Raw genomic sequence first — 18,897 nt, 5'->3', positions numbered from 1 at the left:
AAAACCTTGGGTACAGGTGGAGGACCAGCCTTTTCTCCCCACTCCCAGTCATGTAGTAAAACCTTGGGTACAGGTGGAGGACCAGCCTCTTCTCCCCCACGCCCAGTCATGTAGTAAAACCTTGGGTACAGGTGGAGGACCAGCCTCTTCTCCCCCACGCCCAGTCATGTAGTAAAACCTTGGGTACAGGTGGAGGACCAGCCTCTTCTCCCCCACGCCCAGTCATGTAGTAAAACCTTGGGTACAGGTGGAGGACCAGCCTCTTCTCCCCCACGCCCAGTCATGTAGTAAAACCTTGGGTACAGGTGGAGGACCAGCCTCTTCTCCCCCACTCCCAGTCATGTAGTAAAACCTTGGGTACAGGTGGAGGACCAGCCTCTTCTCCCCCACGCCCAGTCATGTAGTAAAACCTTGGGTACAGGTGGAGGACCAGCCTCTTCTCCCCCACTCCCAGTCATGTAGTAAAACCTTGGGTACAGGTGGAGGACCAGCCTCTTCTCCCCCACTCCCAGTCATGTAGTAAAACCTTGGGTACAGGTGGAGGACCAGCCTCTTCTCCCCCACGCCCAGTCATGTAGTAAAACCTTGGGTACAGGTGGAGGACCAGCCTCTTCTCCCCCACGCCCAGTCATGTAGTAAAACCTTGGGTACAGGTGGAGGACCAGCCTCTTCTCCCCCACGCCCAGTCATGTAGTAAAACCTTGGGTACAGGTGGAGGACCAGCCTCTTCTCCCCCACTCCCAGTCATGTAGTAAAACCTTGGGTACAGGTGGAGGACCAGCCTCTTCTCCCCCACGCCCAGTCATGTAGTAAAACCTTGGGTACAGGTGGAGGACCAGCCTCTTCTCCCCACTCCCAGTCATGTAGTAAAACCTTGGGTACAGGTGGAGGACCAGCCTCTTCTCCCCCACGCCCAGTCATGTAGTAAAACCTTGGGTACAGGTGGAGGACCAGCCTCTTCTCCCCCACTCCCAGTCATGTAGTAAAACCTTGGGTACAGGTGGAGGACCAGCCTCTTCTCCCCCACGCCCAGTCATGTAGTAAAACCTTGGGTACAGGTGGAGGACCAGCCTCTTCTCCCCCACGCCCAGTCATGTAGTAAAACCTTGGGTACAGGTGGAGGACCAGCCTCTTCTCCCCCACGCCCAGTCATGTAGTAAAACCTTGGGTACAGGTGGAGGACCAGCCTCTTCTCCCCACTCCCAGTCATGTAGTAAAACCTTGGGTACAGGTGGAGGACCAGCCTCTTCTCCCCCACGCCCAGTCATGTAGTAAAACCTTGGGTACAGGTGGAGGACCAGCCTCTTCTCCCCCACGCCCAGTCATGTAGTAAAACCTTGGGTACAGGTGGAGGACCAGCCTCTTCTCCCCCACGCCCAGTCATGTAGTAAAACCTTGGGTACAGGTGGAGGACCAGCCTCTTCTCCCCCACGCCCAGTCATGTAGTAAAACCTTGGGTACAGGTGGAGGACCAGCCTTTTCTCCCCACTCCCAGTCATGTAGTAAAACCTTGGGTACAGGTGGAGGACCAGCCTCTTCTCCCCCACGCCCAGTCATGTAGTAAAACCTTGGGTACAGGTGGAGGACCAGCCTCTTCTCCCCACTCCCAGTCAGCCTCTGATCCCAGACTCAGCAAACAGAGCCAGGAGGATTTCCATGAATTCTAGGCAAGTCTGGGTTACAAAGAGATCCTTATTATTTAGAAGAAAGAAAGAAAGAAAGAAAAAAAAAAGACATAAGCCCATGTTAAAGGGTGCATGGAATGGACGCACCCATCTTGTTCTCCACGGGGCTGGGGTGTCTGCACTTGGGACAGCCCATTTCTCAGAGAAGTTGCCATGGTACCTCAGCCTAGAGTTAAGCAGTTGCTACAGATGAGTTCCCAAAATTGCTTCCACATCCCTTAGAGGCAGGGCTCACTTTTAAGGCACTGCTGACAACTTTCCATGTAGACCTCTAAACATGATGGTCAGGCCCAAATCTGGGGACAGCCAACCAGCAATGCCACAGGGTGAAGGGGGGCTGCTTTCTGGTTCTGTGATTACAGATGACCCTGCAGGCCAGGGTTTTGTCTGTGCCTGGTGACCTCATGTGTCTGGTATGTGTCTGAGTACGCAGCGACTTTTCAAAGCCCAGCTAAAAATATCCAGTTGACACTATGATATATAGAGGAGGAAACGCCAGCTACAGGCATGCTGTGTGGCTCAAAGCAGAGTTGGCCCAGAGGCTGAAGGGGATGGCTGATGGAGGAAGGTCATTGGTTAATTAAATAAAGAAACTGCTTGCCCTGATAGGTTAGAACATAGGTGGGTGGAGTAAACAGAACAGAATGCTAGGAGGAAGAGGAAGTGAGCTCAGAGACACCATGCTCCCCTCTCCCGGGCAGACTAGATAGCTCTGCTCTCTGAGACAGACGCACGCGATGAAGCAAGCCGCCAGGTCAGACATGCTGAATCTTTCCCGGTAAGACCGGTGCTACACAATTTATTAGAGATGGGTTGATTGGGGCATAAGCTAGCCAGGCGGCTGGGGTGCTGGGGACGCAGCCCCGCCGCTCCTATTACAACACTGGGCTATGGGTGGCCTGGAGGGATGAGCCAGCCCAGGGGTGGACACTCTGCTAATGCTACTGAATCCACAGGCCCAGGTAAGGTGCCAGGGCAAGGGCTCAGCTTTCACAGAAACATGGTTTTCATTCTTTCTAACATAAAATACACATTGTTAATATTAGTTTGTGCACTGCTAAAAATAGATCCTGATTAGATCTACTGATGCCCCTTTGGGTACAGGTCCAGAGGAAGACAGGGCAGACAGGGTGTTGAGGGCACACAGTGGAGGCTGGGAAGAGTGCTAAAGCAGCAGAACCACAGGGGTGGCGGACACAGGAAAACTGCCCAGAAGCGAGCAAAGCAGGACCCCGTGCCTCAAACAAGCTGACTCAAGTTGTCCTCTGACCTTCATATACATGCTGTAACATGCAGACTTATTCAACGGTCCATACTTTATTAAGAGTCAAAGTCTCACTGTGTAGCCCAGACTGGCTTGAGAGTTCTGATTAGCTACCTCAGCTGGGATTATAGTTATGAGTTATCAGCCTCAGATTTAAACAAACAAAAAAATTTAGATTTATTTATTTTATGTGTTTGCCCATTTGCCTGAATGTTTATCTGTGCACCATATGTGTGCCTAGCACACAGAGGTCAAAGTGGAGTTACAGACGGATGTAAGCCACCAAGTGGGTGCTGGGAATCAATATGGATCCTCTCCAGAGGCAGCCAGTACTCTGACTGCCCAACCATCTCTCCAGCTCGACCTTGTCCCCTTATTTTTTGGGTCTTACTATGTAGTCCAAGCTGGCTTGGAACTTGAGATCTGCCTGCCTCTGCCTCCCAAGTGCTGGGATTAAAAGTATATGCACCATACTGATCCAGACTCAGATTTTTAAAAGCACATTTTCTAGTGAGTTCAAGGCCAATCTACATTACATGACACCCTATCTCAAAAAGAAAAACCCAAAGCACATACTCTGGACCCTTGCCTCACCTCACCATAACACTCACAGGCTGTGTCCCCCAGTCCGTGACACTCTCCAGCTCCCCCCTTAAATCTTGACTGGTGGCCGGCCACTAGGTGCAGGTGGCAGCTGTTCCTCCAGACACCAGAGACTGAGTAGTGCATTGGTTGTTATAGACGGTGCTACCTGCCTGCCTGTCATATTCTGGCACCTGGGAAGCTGAGGGAGGAGGACTGTGAGTTCAGGTAGCCTGGGCTATGAAGTCAAGACCCTGTTTCATCAAACAAAACTACAACAAAAGGAAACAGCCCAGGTGAAGTCGCACGTGCTGCAGGATGCACTCACCCCTCTTGTCAACCTCAGATCCCTGAAGCACGTAGGAGGTGCTCATGCTAGGAGGTGCTCATGGGAGGGCTTCCTCTAAGGAGTTGGAAGGGGCCACGCTGGGGGATGGGTGAAGTAGTACCACCCGAAAAACTTTGTTGTCCCCTGACTAGCAACTAGGTTTTTGCTTAGAAAGTTCTAGTGTCTCCCCTAGGTGTCTTCTGTGGCCGTGAGTGAACTTCTGGCTGCAGGCCCACAGTTCCTAGGTATTCTATGCAGCTGCAGCTGGGATGTGTGAGACGAGTGGGAGACTTTAAATGTCTTTTGTCCTTTGCCTTTGATGAGATAGGGTCTCATGCAGTCCAGGCTGGCCCCAAGTCCTGAGTAAGCATGAATCCTCCTGCCTCAGCCTCCCAAGTGCTAAAATGACAGGTGAAGCCTACCCAGAATGACACAGGGCTGGGGGCAGAACCCAGGACTTTGCGGCTCTGACAAACGCTCTGTGGCCTGTGCCCCTGCCCCTTATGGCTTTCTGGGATGGGTCCTTTGCTCTATTCTGCCCAACCTGACACTGAACTCCTACATTCAGAAGACACCCTGCCAAGCCCTGAACGCTGGGGTCACAGGGGAGTGCTGTCAGACTCGGTTCCCCCTTGCTTTGACAGCTGTTGTGAAGGACAGAGGTCAGGTCACTGTAGTCACAGAGAGAACCTGGCCAATGAAGGACAACCAAGGCCATGGCAGCAGAGGTGAGCAGCAGATGCAGGGATAGGAAGAGGAGCATCACCCAAACCTCTTAGTTCCTTGCTCCATGAAGGAGGAAGTGGAGGCTCTCAAGGGCCTGCTTCATACCCCACTTCCACTCAGAGGCCCTTCTGGTCTCTTCCGGCCTTAGGCCTCAGCACAGGCTCAGGAAGGCTGCTGGCCCCAAGGCCACATGACCACTACAGCTGTCAGGGATGTGGTTAGGCTAGGTGACTGTGGGGCACAAAGCCCCCCCACCCTCAGTGCCCCTGACCATGGGAGCCACCAAGTGTCAGCCACAGATGAAGTGGGAAACGCAGCAAGGACTCTGAAGGCCATGATGAATCCCTCCAACACGGACCAATTCCTATCCAAGAACACAACAGTAGAAAACCTCAAGTATGGCTGGAGAGATGGCTCAGTGGTGAGTGGATAAAGTGTTTGCCACGCAAGTGTGAGGAGCTGAGGTTGAACCCTAAAATAAAGAACTAACATAAAGCTGGATGCAGAGTGTGGCAGTCTGAGTAGAGAAAGAATGTCCAGGCAGCAGAAAACAGAGACCGTGTCTCAGCAAGATGGAAGGTGAAGACCACACCTCTTGAAGTAGCCCTGACTCATCCACAGACACACACACACACTCTCTCTCTGTCTCTCTTACACACACACACACACACACACACACACACACACACACACACACACACACACACACACACACACACCAGCAGTGGTACAAATAACTACTGTTACAGGAGTTTACCATGTAGCCCAGGCTGGCCTTGAACTTGCTATATAGCTCTGGCTAGCCCACAATTCTCCCTCTCTGCCTCATGGAGCAGCAGAATGGCAGGTCTGCACTAGCTGCTGAGTCACTAAAAAATGACCCTGTCCATGTCACAAAAGGACATCTAGGGTTCTCCTCAGTTAAGTGGCTCCTGAGACTACAGAGAGGGGAAGCAGATGCACCAGCCTGGCTCCAGCTGTGCAGGCTTGTATCACATCTTTGAGGCTGTCTTCTCCTGCAGAGACCAAGGCTTCTCAAGGTGTTTTCTCCTTTTTACAGACAACGATGTCCCCAGCCCACTCCGATGTTTGCTTTTGTAATGACTTCATAGACAGAGGACAGGCACAGGGGGCATTCCTCAGGCTTTGTCCACCTTGTTTTTTGTTACAGGTTTTCTCATTGGCCAGGAGCCCTGGGGGCTAGACTGAAACCCAGATCCTGATGAGGGTGTTGGGGATTGACCCAGGCCCTCACGCCTGCTGACAGCTATCTTACCAACTAGGCTATATACCAGCCCCATAACCACAATGTGCCTGCCGACTGTCTCCATGGTGTCCTTACAGCTAAGCCCCTCCTGTTCCCAACCGAGGGCCATGACTGGCTGCTCTATCTGTGACAAAGGAGCCCCACAACAACTTGAGATGGGAGCCCAGGTCTCTTCAGTCACTTTGCCTGCTGAGCCATCTCCTGTCATGAATCACCATACCAATGCCTTAGCCACATTGGTGGCCTCCGTTACCTTGGAGAGCCCGTGGTCTCTAGCACTAGGCTATATATAGGGTGGGGCTTAGGGCTCATCTGACATGTGAAGGCCCTGGGTTCTAGCCCTCAACCACATAAACCTGTAGTGGGACATGCCTGTCATCTCTCTCAGCACTTGGAAGATGGTGGCAAGAGGATCAGAAGTTCAAGATCATTCTCAATTACATACTATGTTAGAGGCCAGCCTTGGCTTCACTCAAAAACAAGGAAAATTATAAAGCAAAGAAAACCTGGAATTTCTAAACACAAGTCCCTCAAGGGGTCACTGAGAGTCTAAACACTGCAGCCCAGGCTTGTCTCCAAACTCCTGGGTTCAAGTGCTCAAACGATCCAACCTCGGCTTCCTCAGGTGCTTGACAACAGGTGCAAGCCACTCCAAGCAGCTTTGTCTACAAGCTAAAGGGTTTATTATGCATCACACGTATAGAGTCAGGTGTGGTGGCAAAGGCCTGTGAGCCTAGCACTTGGGAGGCTGAGTCAGGGGAATTATGGGTTTACAGCTACATTTGTTTAATATGACACCATTAAACAAACAGAACAGAAGCACAGTGCTTGTCCTGATGAGTGTTACGTCAACTTGACACAGCTAGTCATCTGGAAAGAGAGAACCTGGACCGAGAAAATGCCTGCATCAGACTGGCCTATAGGCAAGCCTGTGGGGTGTGTCCTTGACTGATGATTTAAGTGGGATAGCCCAAATCACTGTAGGCAGTACCCATCCTGGGCTGGTGGTTCTGAGTCCTATAATAAAACAGCTGAGCCGGGCAGGGGTGGCGCACGCCTTTAATTCCAGCAGAGGCAGGCAAATCTCTGTGAGTTCAAGGCCAGTTTGATCTACAAGAGCTAGTTCCAGGACAGCTAGAGCTGTTAGACAGAGAAACTCTATCTCAAAAAACCAAAAATAAATAAATAAAAATAAAGCAGGCTGAGTAAGCCACGTGGAGCAAGCCAATAAACAGCATCCTCCATGGCCTCTGCACCAGCCCCTGCCTCCAGGTCCCTGCCCCAACTTCCTTCAGTGATGGACTCTGATGTGCAATTCTAAGTAAAACAAATCTTTTTCTCCTGAAATTGCTTCAGTCATGGTGCTTCATCACAGCAGCAGAACCAAGAAGATAGCGGTGCACACCTTCAGCCCCAGCACCTGGGAGGCAAAGGCGAGTAGATCTGAGTCTAAGGTCAGCCTGGCCGACAGCGGGAGTTCTAAGTCAATTAGGGCTACATAGTGAGACCTGCCTCAAAAAAAAAACAGCACATATTTTATTAAGTGTTTTTTCTTTTTCTGTCTTTTAAAAAGTTGTGCTGTTGTGACCTACCTGACTGTATAGGGTGTGCAATAGCAATTTAAGTTCTTAATTTACTTATTGGGGGAGGCACACTGCAATTACAGGGCAGAAGACAAGTTGCAGGAGTCAATTCTCTCTTTACAGTATGTGGGTCCCAGGGATTAAACTTAGGTCCTCAAGTTCAGCAGCAATCACCTTTACCCAATGAACCATCTTGCTGGGCCTAATTATTTCAAGCCCCCCAGAGTATTTTCATTTGTTGAGATAGGGATGACAGATATGCACCCTCTCCTGAATGACATCTGTTACCTCAGGACACTACCAATACTGGCCATCAACTGCACTGCTCCAGTCCTGACACCTGACACCCTAGTCCTTGCTCCCCTGCTTCAGGAACAGAAGAGATCATTGCTCTCAACCTACACTGCCAAGAAGCAAGTGCTGGCTGTACTCCCAGAAACTGGGGAAACTGAGGGCAGCAGAGAGAGGTAGTTCAACCAAGTCAACTTCAAGGCATATGGGTACAGGATACTTGGGAACCTGACTGGGAAACTCCTGATGCCACTGGAGCCTTGAGGTAACCTGTACGAAGATGTATCACAAGGACCCAAACTGGGCAGCTTTTAGAGGCTTCAGCGACAGCTATCTTGGAGATGGAGGGCAGGGCCAAAGGTCCCTCAAAAGAGCACTGCCACCAAGATGGGGAGGTGGGGAGGGATACTGTTCCCTGTGATCACTGCGTAGCCTGGAACCTGCTGTCTGGATCAGACTAGAGGAGCAGACAGGCTCTCACTATCTAGCCCCAGCAGCCTGGACTCTGCTACATGGATCGCCCTTCCCTGCAAATGCTGAGCAGACAAACCAAGTGCTTAGCTGTCATCACTCCAGCGGACCCTGGAACTAAGGTACCACCCCAAAACTGAAATGTGCTGTCTCCGACAACAATGTGTGCCCTACCTTCCACTCCACAAGTCTCTCTCACTCTCTCTTGGTTTTTCAAGACAGGGTTTCTCTGTGTAACAGCTGTGGCTGTCCTGGGACTCTATATATAGACCAGACTGGCCTCAAACTCACAGAGATCCATCTACCTCTGCCTCCCGAGTGCTGGGATTAAAAGCACGAGGTACCATGCCCAGCTTGACTCCTCATGTTTCTAATGATCCCACATAGCCCAGGCTGGTCTCAAACCTGGCCACATGGCTGAAGCTGACCTGGACATCATGATCCTCCTGCATCAGCTTCTTGAGCTGGACTACTTATCTGTGGGCTGCAACCTGCTTCTCTTTACCTGGTCATATAGACTCTAGGAGATTTGGGGCCACAGGGTCAATGCTGGTCTAGTGGCTTCAGGAGTTCTGGTAGTGGGAGAGGTTAGTGTGTATCTTTTGGGATCTGTCCACAATGGTGGAATAGTACGTTGGCCTTTGATGTTACAGCACCGTGCACTCTGGTCTGCATATCCATGGGAGTCCTTCCCCCACAAGACAGCACACACTGGTCCCCCACAGTACTCACACAGGCCCTGTGCATTTCTTCTGAGACATTTGCTACTCTGTTTTGGGGATGGTGCCAAACTTTCCTCAAATTCTTAGGCACTGGGATGACAGGCGTGTCCTACTATATCCAGCTCAAGGAGACCTTTTTTGTGCGCTTAAACTATACCCCATAATTTCACTATACTCTTAGATGTGGTCTTCCCAAAAATGTAACTTCCCCCAGGTCTGAAATAGCTTTGAAGGAGCAAAGGCCCTTCCCTCATTGGCTATGCAGGGGAGAAGCTGGGAGGCTGCATGGCACAGGGCAAACTCAAAGTGCACAGCTGTCCCCTGGCAAGGGATGCTCAGGGCCACCCTGACTCTACCTGCAGCTCGCAAATACCTTTCCAGGAATGGTCCCAGGACACATACCTGTTGGAACAGTGTCTCCTCATCCACCCAACACCCTTCCTGCGGGCTAACTGCTGGTCTGCCCTCTCCCTCCTCCTGCAGATGTACTGGCTCTTGTAAGTCTCCACTGTTCTCCAGCTTCCAAAGTCCTTGAGGTGGGCTGGGTGCAGGCAGCCTGCTGGTTTGCTTCAGCTGTCGGGTGAAGGCACCAGAGCCAGGAACTCAATGTCCCAGTGACCACCTCCTCCCCAGCTGTGGCCAAGCAAGAGCCTCTGCCTCATCCTAGTGTCCCTGCTTTACCAGCCCTGGTTGTGTGACTTGCACTTCTAAGAGTTCCCAGGAGGCACATCAGAAACTACAGATATTGGCCACAATCCCAGGTGCCCACAAGCTCATGTTATGTTCCACTTGTGTTAAGGCAGTGCAGGAAGGAAGTGCAGGGGTGCCGAAGAGGGAAAGGGACTCCTGGGCTTTGTGCAGTCTTTGGACCTGGTGGTCCCCAGGTCCTTGGCAGACAGAATGAAGGCAAGAGTGAGCGTTTCTAGGAGGCTGCTGGAAACACAGTGATGGGCGATTCATAAGGAAGTGGGCTTGGTAGTCAGCCCTAAGGTAAAGTGACAGTCATGCAAGCATGAGGACCCGAGCCCAGCACCCACTCAGGAAAGGCAGTGCTCTGTGCTCAGCTTGCTTTCCTCACTCCAACAGTCTAGGTCCCAAGCCGAAGGGATGCTGCTGCTGAGCGTGGAGTCTTCCCACCTCAACGGCACAATCAAGACAGACAGTTCCCACCTGATCCAGACAATCCCTCATCAAACACCATCTTCACAGCTGATCCAGACTGTGTCAAGTTGATAATTAAAACCATGCATCCCAGACTCCCAGTGGACGCCCATAAGCATGGGTGGTGCCAAACCAGACATTCAGCTGAGATGATCCTGCATATTCACTAAGCCATCAACGGTGAAACCTGAAACTGCTTATTTCTGGATTTTTCTACTCAGTATTTTCAAACTGCAGTTAACCATGAAAAACTGAAGCCCAAGAAATCAAAACCCTTTAGAAGGGGATGAATGCCATTGTCTGTAGAAAACCTTAACTGGGCTGCAGATACGGCTCGGCTGGCTGACTGCTTGGAGCTTAGTTGGTAGGGTACTTACAGCTCAGTGAGCACACTGCGTGCATAGCACTTACACGGGCTTCCATTCCCAAAGCCACATAAACCAGGCCTGTGGCACACACCTGTTATCCTGGCTCTCAGGGGATGGAAGCAGGGGGATCAGGAGGATCCTCAACTATATTGCAAGTATGAGGGCAGCCTGGGCTACATGAGACCGTGTGGAATGACAGTAAAGCTGATGGAAATGGAGTGGGGAGGGGTGCAGGAAGCCTACTGACCCCCCTTTTCTGAGGAATTCCTGCTATTGCTCTTCAAGCCCTCTTTCCAAGTCAGTCTAGAGACCCAGCTCCAAATCCCACACCCAGGACTCCTCCTCAGCAACAGAGAACATTCTGGCGGCAAGTGGATGGTGACGTGCCTGCAGGGCTCGGTCACATCCACAGAGGTGCAGAAGACATGAGGCTCGATGCACCACAAACACAGTACCCTGAAAGCACTCAGACTGGAGGCTCCACGACACCTAGACACCCCTGCCAGCAGCTCTAAGCTCAGTGGCTCCCAGAGGAGCCTGACTGACATCTGGACACATGGTGGACAGGGGCCTGAACCCCAAACATGAACAGCAGGGAGGGGACTGAATTTGAATAAATGTGACCTTTGTGGGGCTTTCTGTACCCTGATGCATGTGTGACCTGCTTCTCTGGCTCCTTCAGAAACTGCAACCCAGGGGTCCCCTAGACTGCTTCCTGCCATGGGTCTGTATGTACCTGGTTGTTCCTCCATCCACCCCTCAAGGACCTCAGATTCCAGTCACACGGTTCCTTTCTGCTTCTATGTAAGACACCCACCCCCAAACACGACGCACACTATGGTCTCCCTTCTCCATGGTGATCCTGATGGCCACAATGAGACCTCTGGGGACCCAGACAGGTACAAAGTGGGGTGGCAAGGATCTCCTGAGGAAGCAATCCTGCCCGCCCCATGGGTCTGCAATGACCCTGTCACCTCCCTGTTACAATCTAACTCCCCAGCACAGCCCCAAACACATCAGGCCTCCCTGATCAGCAACATCCTGATCCGTTTTCCTCTCAGATACCCACAACACCCATCTTTGTTCAAACTTTGAAATATTTCTATTTATTTTGTGATTGTGTATGTTTGTGTACACACATGTGGAGGTCAGAGGACATCTTTCAGGAGTCAGTTTCTCCTTCCACCATGCAGGCCCTGAACTCAGGTTCTGGAGCTTGGCAGCAAGCTCCTGAACTCATTGAATCATCTTACCAGCCCACAAGCCTAGGAAGCCTCACTGTCTAAGGTGAGTCATGGTCCTTGAACCTCAAGCACTCTGTTCTGTCTTGACCAAGGCCGACCAAACGGTTCCTGCAGCCATCTGAGACCACTGTCTGACTCCACCAAGATTAGTCCCTCAGTCACTGGTCCTGCTCCTGAGTCATGCCTAGCTCTGATGCCTCTGCTTAGGAAGCTTGAGCCAATGGTCCTGCCTGCTTCTTGCCAGCTGCAGCTCCACAAGGCAGGTTACCCCTGACTGCTGGTCTCTTGGTAGGCTGTGGACAAATGTCCTGTGGTGCACTGGCCTCCTTTTTCTACTGCCCCAGGATCCTTGGGCGCTTCAGCCCTTAAGCCACTCTCAGGAGGCTGCTAGAGCAGATCTGCTTCATGTGGGCAAACAGTGATCCTACAGCACTGCTCTGTGGGGACCCTGAAGAGCAGAGATCCAAATAGCTGGGAAGTCTAACTGCAGTCAGCCATGCTAAGGAATGAAATGTGAACAGAGCTAGCAAGCAGAGGATCAAGGTGGGGGGGGGGTCCTGACTGCAGGGTGGAGTATTACTCAGCCATGAAAAAGGAACAAAACTCTCACATACCAACACACATTGTAACACAGATGTATCCTGGAATCATGCTTTTGAGTTGACAGAAGCCAAACCAATGGTCACCAGACACCTGCTGAATTCACATGAACCATATCAGGCAAGGCCAGAGACAGGAAGTAGATACAAGAGGAGTGACAGCGACAACTGATATGGACAGGGTGGGGGATGGCATGTTCTGGGACTAGACTGTACAACAGTGACTATACCAGATGGTTGTAAAATAGCTGATTCTGTCAACATGACACACCCAGGGAGAAGGGACACCAATCAAGGAACTGCCTCCATCAGATTGACCTGTGAAGCATTGATGAAGGGCACAGTCCACTGTGGGTGGTACCATCCCCGAGTAAGCTGATCTGAGCTGTAGGAAAAAGGCAGTTGAGTACTGGATGTGATGGCATATGCCTATAATCCCAGCACTCTTACAGTTCTAGGCTATGAGGAGAGGCCCTGTATCAGAAAAGAAAGGAAGGCAGGCAGCAGCCTGTGAGCCTGGGGTAACCAGTGAGCAACATTTCTCTGTGCTTTCTGCTTCAAGCTCCTGCCTTGATTTTCCTCAATGGCAGGCTATAATCTTTAAGCTAGAACATGTCCTTTACTACTTGTATTGCTTTGGGTCACAATGGCCACCACAGCAGTAGAGAGCAAGTCAGGACAAGCCTTGTGACAGCCCCTGTCACTGTGCTGAAATGTGGAGGCAGGCTGACTTTGCAAAGTGAGCCAGTGCTGGCTCACAGCTGGCCAGGGCCCTCTGGCCTGGATCACACTACAGCATGAGCACACATAACAGCAAGCAATCAAGCCAAGCCTGAAGCCAGAGAAGAGACCAAGACCCCTAGACTCCTCAATGCACAGCCCCAGTGATGTCACCAACATGGGGTACCTGGGGACAAATCTCCAAAATGGGGTATTTTAGAGGCTCCCCTCAGATCAACAGCTGCTGAGCCATACTCTTGGTTGACTGACAGAGACAGGGTTTCATAATGAAGTTCAGGCTGGCCTCAAATTCCTCCTGCCTCAGACTCCAAAAGCTAAGTGACAGATCACCATACCCAGTATATCTACACACTTTTTATCTGTCAATATCAAGCCTCTTAAACACCCCAACCACAGGGTTAGGCACTCCCAATTCCAGAATCTGTATCAGCCAGGCTAGATACCTTTGTCTGAATTCTCAGGTTCCTTACATCAGTGAAGCCATGTGGTTAGGCAGAGTCGAGCCACCATACCCCATGAAAGCCATGGCCTACGGGCGAAGGTCCAGTAATCATAGTGCCATGGCCCTGGTGACAAGCAGGGTGGGGACGGAGTTTGGTTTGCAGAGTAAGGATACAGAGCCTGGCCTTGAGCAGGAGGCAGCAGCTTCAGGACCCTTCTCTGTTCTGGAATGCAGGTGCCTGTGGTGACTACAGTTGGGTTCTGTCTCCCTCCCTCTCCTCTCCTGATCCAGCAGAGCCTGTGACTCAGTGAAGCCAGGGCCCCTGGGGAAATAGCCCCCGAATGTGGGTCCATGTTTCACTTCTGCTTTCAGAATCAGAACCCATTCTGGTTCACACAGAAGTATCTGGAAATACACCAGGACTGGCCAGGCTGTGCCCTGCTTCCCTGGAGTGAGCCTGCCCAATGTCCTGGGCATGTTTTAGGGTGAACCCCATAACCAGCATTCCAGGCTACTCAGCTGAACTCAAGGCTGTCAGGATTGCTGTGCCCAGCAAGAGTGACAGTCCACCAGGCTTACAAGTCCCTGGATGGTTTACTGTCCTTTTAGCTAAGGCAGACCACAGCCCACAAAAGTGTCTCCTTTCTGAAGGGAGACAGTATGGGGGCCCTATTCCTTGCCTACTGGAGAACGCTCCAGTCCTGCTGTCCCCACATCCTTTGAAATGGCAGCTCTCACTGGGGCATGCAGGGACACTGACTGACAGGCTCTTGTCTTCCATAGGCATCTTCCTGTTTTCTGGTCAACACTGCACTGAGGCTGCACCCAGGCCTGAGGGGGACAAGAAGGCCCAGAGACACCCTAACCTCAAAGCAACCCAACTTCTTCTTTTGGGGAGTCAAGAAAAAGTCCCTGGCTCTGCAAGCTGCATGAATATTTGGCCTTTGCAGCCTGGAACCCTCAGAGAACAGGAATGAGTGGGGTTGGAGAGTCACATGAGTAGGATTGACCTGTGACCCAAGATGTACCAAAGCCTGACCCCTGGCAGCTGTGACCAGGGAACAGGGGCCTCACAGATACAGCTAACACAAGGTTCTTTTTTGTTAGTCAGTGCCTTTCACATAGTATTCAAAAGCTGAGGCAGGAGGATGAACAAGTTGGAACCAGCTTTGGTAACATAGAAAGAAAAGAAGGGAATCAGGTGTGGTGTGGTACATGCCTGTCATATGAATACTTGGGAGATGGAGACAGACGATCAGGAGTCCATGGTCATCCCTGGCTACATAGTAAGTTTAAAGTCAGCCTGAGCTACATGGGTACCTGTCTCAAAACAAACATAATACAAAGAAAAAAAGCTTTTGATCACAAGTACACACCTCACCCAACGCACATAATTAAAAATTAGGCTGGGTGTGGTGGTGCACGCCTTTAATCCCAGCACCTGAGAGGCAGAGGCAGGTGGATCTCTGTGAGTTCAAGACTAGCCTGGTCTACATAGAGAGTTCCAGGACAGCCAGGGCCACAATGAAACCCTGTCTCAAAATAATAAGTAAATAAATAAGCTAAGTTAAAATTTTCAAAAAGAAAACCTGGCCAAATTCTCTGCCTCCCAGGATGGCTATGGGCAGTATTCATGTGGGCAGGGACAGTGTTCGTTTACGGGACAGTGACAGGTCTCAGACACTCTGGTGTTATGCCTACAGGAGCATTCCTGACATGTGGATGGAGGCTGCAATACTAGCTGATGCCCTCAGAGTACAGCTTGCCCACTCTGCAGAGAAGGACCTGGCACCAGACATGGGAAATGCCCATGCTGAGAAGGTCAGCTCTGAGCTCTGAGCATGGGAACCCCAAGCTGATGGGTACCCTGGGAAGCATGCCGACTCTCAGCCCCAGAACTGGCTCTAGTTCACCTCGAACCCAGCGAGGCCACCACCCTCCCCAGCCAGTGACTGCCAGAGAGAAGTGGTCAGGCTGCTCCATGGCTGAGGCTCCAAGAAGGAAGCCAGTGGGAGTGGTAGTTGGCTCACACCAGTGACTAAGCGCTTGACAGCGACGACAGCCAGTGTCATGCCAGCATCCCTAAGCAATTGATGAGGAGGCTGGCAATGGCTTCACCAGCTCAAGAGAAAAGACAGGTCCTAAGACAACTATGAAGTTGGTCATTGGTCGCTGAGTATCACCAGTGGTTAGTCTATAGGGGCCACAGTGGTCAGACCTGGAAGTGTGATCTCATTTGGAAACAGGGTTGCAGGAATCTGTGTTCTGTGGTTGTAACAAAACACCCTGGAATGGGAACCTCACAACGACAACAGTTCACTTAGCCACCTGCCCTCTTCATGGTCAGCTCCTTGAACTTTTGCCTTTTCGGTTCAAGGAAGGGCTCTGCAGGTTCTACTTGACGTTTCCAAGTGACCAACAGCACCACTCTTGCCTCTGTTGCCATCAGTAAGGCAAACAAGGGCCATATGAACACAATCATCAAGATACCACAACCACTTGTGACCAAGGCAGCTAGTGCCCATCGCGAGAACCACATGCACAGCACAGCACCACAGGGGTTTGTATCACGACATTGCAAAATGTAATGGAAGCTCACTGTGCCATACCCAACAAGACCCGTCTAAAACTTACAAATGACTTCTCTGGGGATTTTCCCATTTCTTACGTCAGATCATGGCTCACTGTTGGTAACTGAGGCTGAGGGAGACTTTTATTTGTGGAAGGGATAGTTGATCCACACAGATGGACTGATACAAGTTGGGAACGTGAGAATCTAAAGAGAACCTAAATTCTCTTCTCTCTTCAAGACAGGGTCTCATGTAGCCCAGGTTTGCCTCAAACTCTAAGCAGTCAACGATGATCCTAAACTCCTGATCCTCTGGCTCCACCTCCCAAGTACCGGGACAAGAGATGCACACCATAGCACTCGGCTTAGAAAACTTAATCTGCTACTCAGTGGTGTTTTGGATTTTTTTTCTTTTTAAGTTTATGAGACATGGGCACTGAACTAACTAAGGGTTGTGGAAGAGAAAGCAGAAATACATCACCCATGCTGGTGCACAGCTGAGTCCTGTGACCTCAGACAATGGTCTGCAATGATCTAGAGAGGAAGAGGAACCCAGATGAATGCAGCAGGCTAAAAGCAACTGCATGAAATCTGCAGAGCAAACAGCAGCTCTCTATGCAGGGGGTGGTCAAGAGGTCATAAGTCAATGGGGGCTACCCACCCCCACCTCCCTTCCTCCAGGGACCCTAAGGATAAAGAAGCCTTCCACGTCAGGGTCACAATCCATTGTTTGGCACTCCCAGAGTGGGAGTAGCCTTAGTTCAAGACACCCCAGGCCATAACCTCCTGTAGCCTTTTTGCCATCTCCAATGAGAATCCAGAACGGTCCTGCTTGGGGACAATGACAGAGAAGTCTGTCTGATCAATACAGACCAAATGTGGCCCCTACATTTCTGTTTTTTGTTTTGTTTTTTTAAGATTCCCTATGTATTTTATTTGTTCTGTGTGGTTGCTTTCATGAGTTTATATGCACTATGCGTACAGGAGTCCTTGGAGACCAGACTTCCTGGACCTGGAGTTACAGATGGCTGTGAGCCATCATGTGGGCGCTAGAAACTGAACTCTGGTCTTCTGCAGGAGCATTAAATGCCTTTGACTGAGCCATTTCTCCAACTCCATTTACCTTTTAATATCTGTGCACAGCTTGGGTATCTGGCTGCCACACCCCTGGAACTCTGTTGACCTCCTCTGAGACACGGTCTTTCCCTGGCCTGGAGCTAACCCCTTATTTAAGCGTTGCTGGCTAGAGAGCCCCAGCCTCCCCTCTGCCCACAATGCTGGGATTACAAAGGTGCACAACCACGCCCAGCATAGGGTCAAACCTAAATCCTTGTGCCAGTGAAGAAAGCACTCTGATGAGAGCCACCCCAGCCCCACACAGACTGGTCTACAGTCAGCTGGCTCTGGAGACAGAGCTGCAATATGGAGGATCAACTGTCAGAGGATGTTGCTTAGTGAGGGGAAAAAAAGCGAGCTCCCAAGTTACAAAAGGCAGAGGAACCTTAGGCACAAATGGATTAGCAAGGTAGGGGTTACCAGGTGACGGTGGGGTTAGGAAGAAGAGCAGGTCCCCATGGTGGTGGAACAATGCACCACACTAAGGTAGTAGCCAAAGGTGTCACACTTGTATTCCCGTGCATCAAGACCCAGCCCTGAGATATGCTGCAGGCTTAGGGACAATACATTAGCACTGACTTCAGTTACAATGAGCACAACACAACAGCCATGAACTAAAGGCAGGAGGTGAGAGGCGACTTCTGGGAAGTTTGTTACCTGCTGACATGGCTTTGAAGAAAAAAAAAAATCAGTCAGGTGGTGGTGGCAAAGGCCTTCAATCCCAGCACTCAGGAGACAGAGGTAGACTGGTCTCTGTGAATTCAAGCCAGCCTGGTTTATACAGTGAGTTCTAGGACAGCCAGGGCTACACAGTAATACCCTGTCTCAAAAAAAAAAAAAAAAAAGTAAAATCCACTGGCCAATGGGTGAAGCACTTGATATCAAGCCTGATGACCTGAGTTCTATCCCTGGGATTCATATGAAGGGAGAACAACCCCCAGAAGGTTGTCCTCTGACCTCCACATGTGCACTGTGCACACACACTAACATACATACAAAATTAACTGACTTTTAAAAGCCTATTGAGCAAGAAGAACTGGAGAGATGGTTCAGGGGTTAAGAGCACTGGCTGTTCTTGCTGAGGCCTCAGATTAAATTCCCAGCACCATGTGGCAGCTCACAACTGCTCATAGCTCAGTTCCAGGAGATCTGATGCCTCTTCCGGTTTCTGCAGGCACCAGATGTCGACACACATGCAAGCAACCCTCCCCCTCCCTCCACATGCACACATACAAAGACACACAAACACACAGAGAGACACAGTCAGACACATACATAGAAAAGAAAAAAAAAAGCTTAGCATTAAAAAAAGAGAGAAGAGCAGGGCCTGGGACCCAACTCCAGGGCTGCAGACGCTAGCCCATGCCCAGAAGGCTTGCCCGCAGTGACACATCAGCGGCTCCTATGGAATTTGGTAAATGGGGACCTCAGACAGGAGGCATAAGATACAGGGTCTGGCAAGGTACAGCCTGGCATCATCTCCCTGATGCTCCTGTAATGCCCTCTGATATTTAACACAAGCTCAACCTGTTCGTCTAGGACCCAGAGGGCAGATGAACACCAAGGAAATTTGAATCTTGCCATTCTCCTCTCCTGCTCTGGATGCTCTTGAACTTGAGGTCAGGCCTGGCTGAGCCAGAGGATGCAGCCTCCCTAAGCAAGCAGATCACTAGCAGCCTCTGTAAGTGCCTCTGGGCAAAATGCACAGCTCATGGCTCCCCTCACATCCTGAGCCTCT

General features: G+C 50.8%; 1 protein-coding gene and 1 long non-coding RNA gene across 20 annotated transcripts in view; one reads left to right on the top strand and one right to left on the bottom strand.

Moving 5' to 3' along the window:
- Positions 1-18,897, bottom strand: part of Myo9b (myosin IXB) — an 88,973-nt gene that overhangs the window by 49,825 nt on the left and 20,251 nt on the right. The window lies entirely within an intron of this gene.
- Positions 2,373-11,097, top strand: LOC142857909 (uncharacterized). Its single transcript, XR_012911889.1, has 2 exons — positions 2,373-2,463; positions 7,729-11,097. It is a non-coding gene; the product is annotated as an uncharacterized LOC142857909 (long non-coding RNA).

The sequence above is a fragment of the Microtus pennsylvanicus genome, chromosome 9, assembly GCF_037038515.1.
Source record: "Microtus pennsylvanicus isolate mMicPen1 chromosome 9, mMicPen1.hap1, whole genome shotgun sequence".
Lineage (NCBI taxonomy): Eukaryota > Metazoa > Chordata > Mammalia > Rodentia > Cricetidae > Microtus > Microtus pennsylvanicus.
Note: the sequence above shows the minus strand (reverse complement) of the source record. Positions and strands in the feature narration are given on the sequence as shown.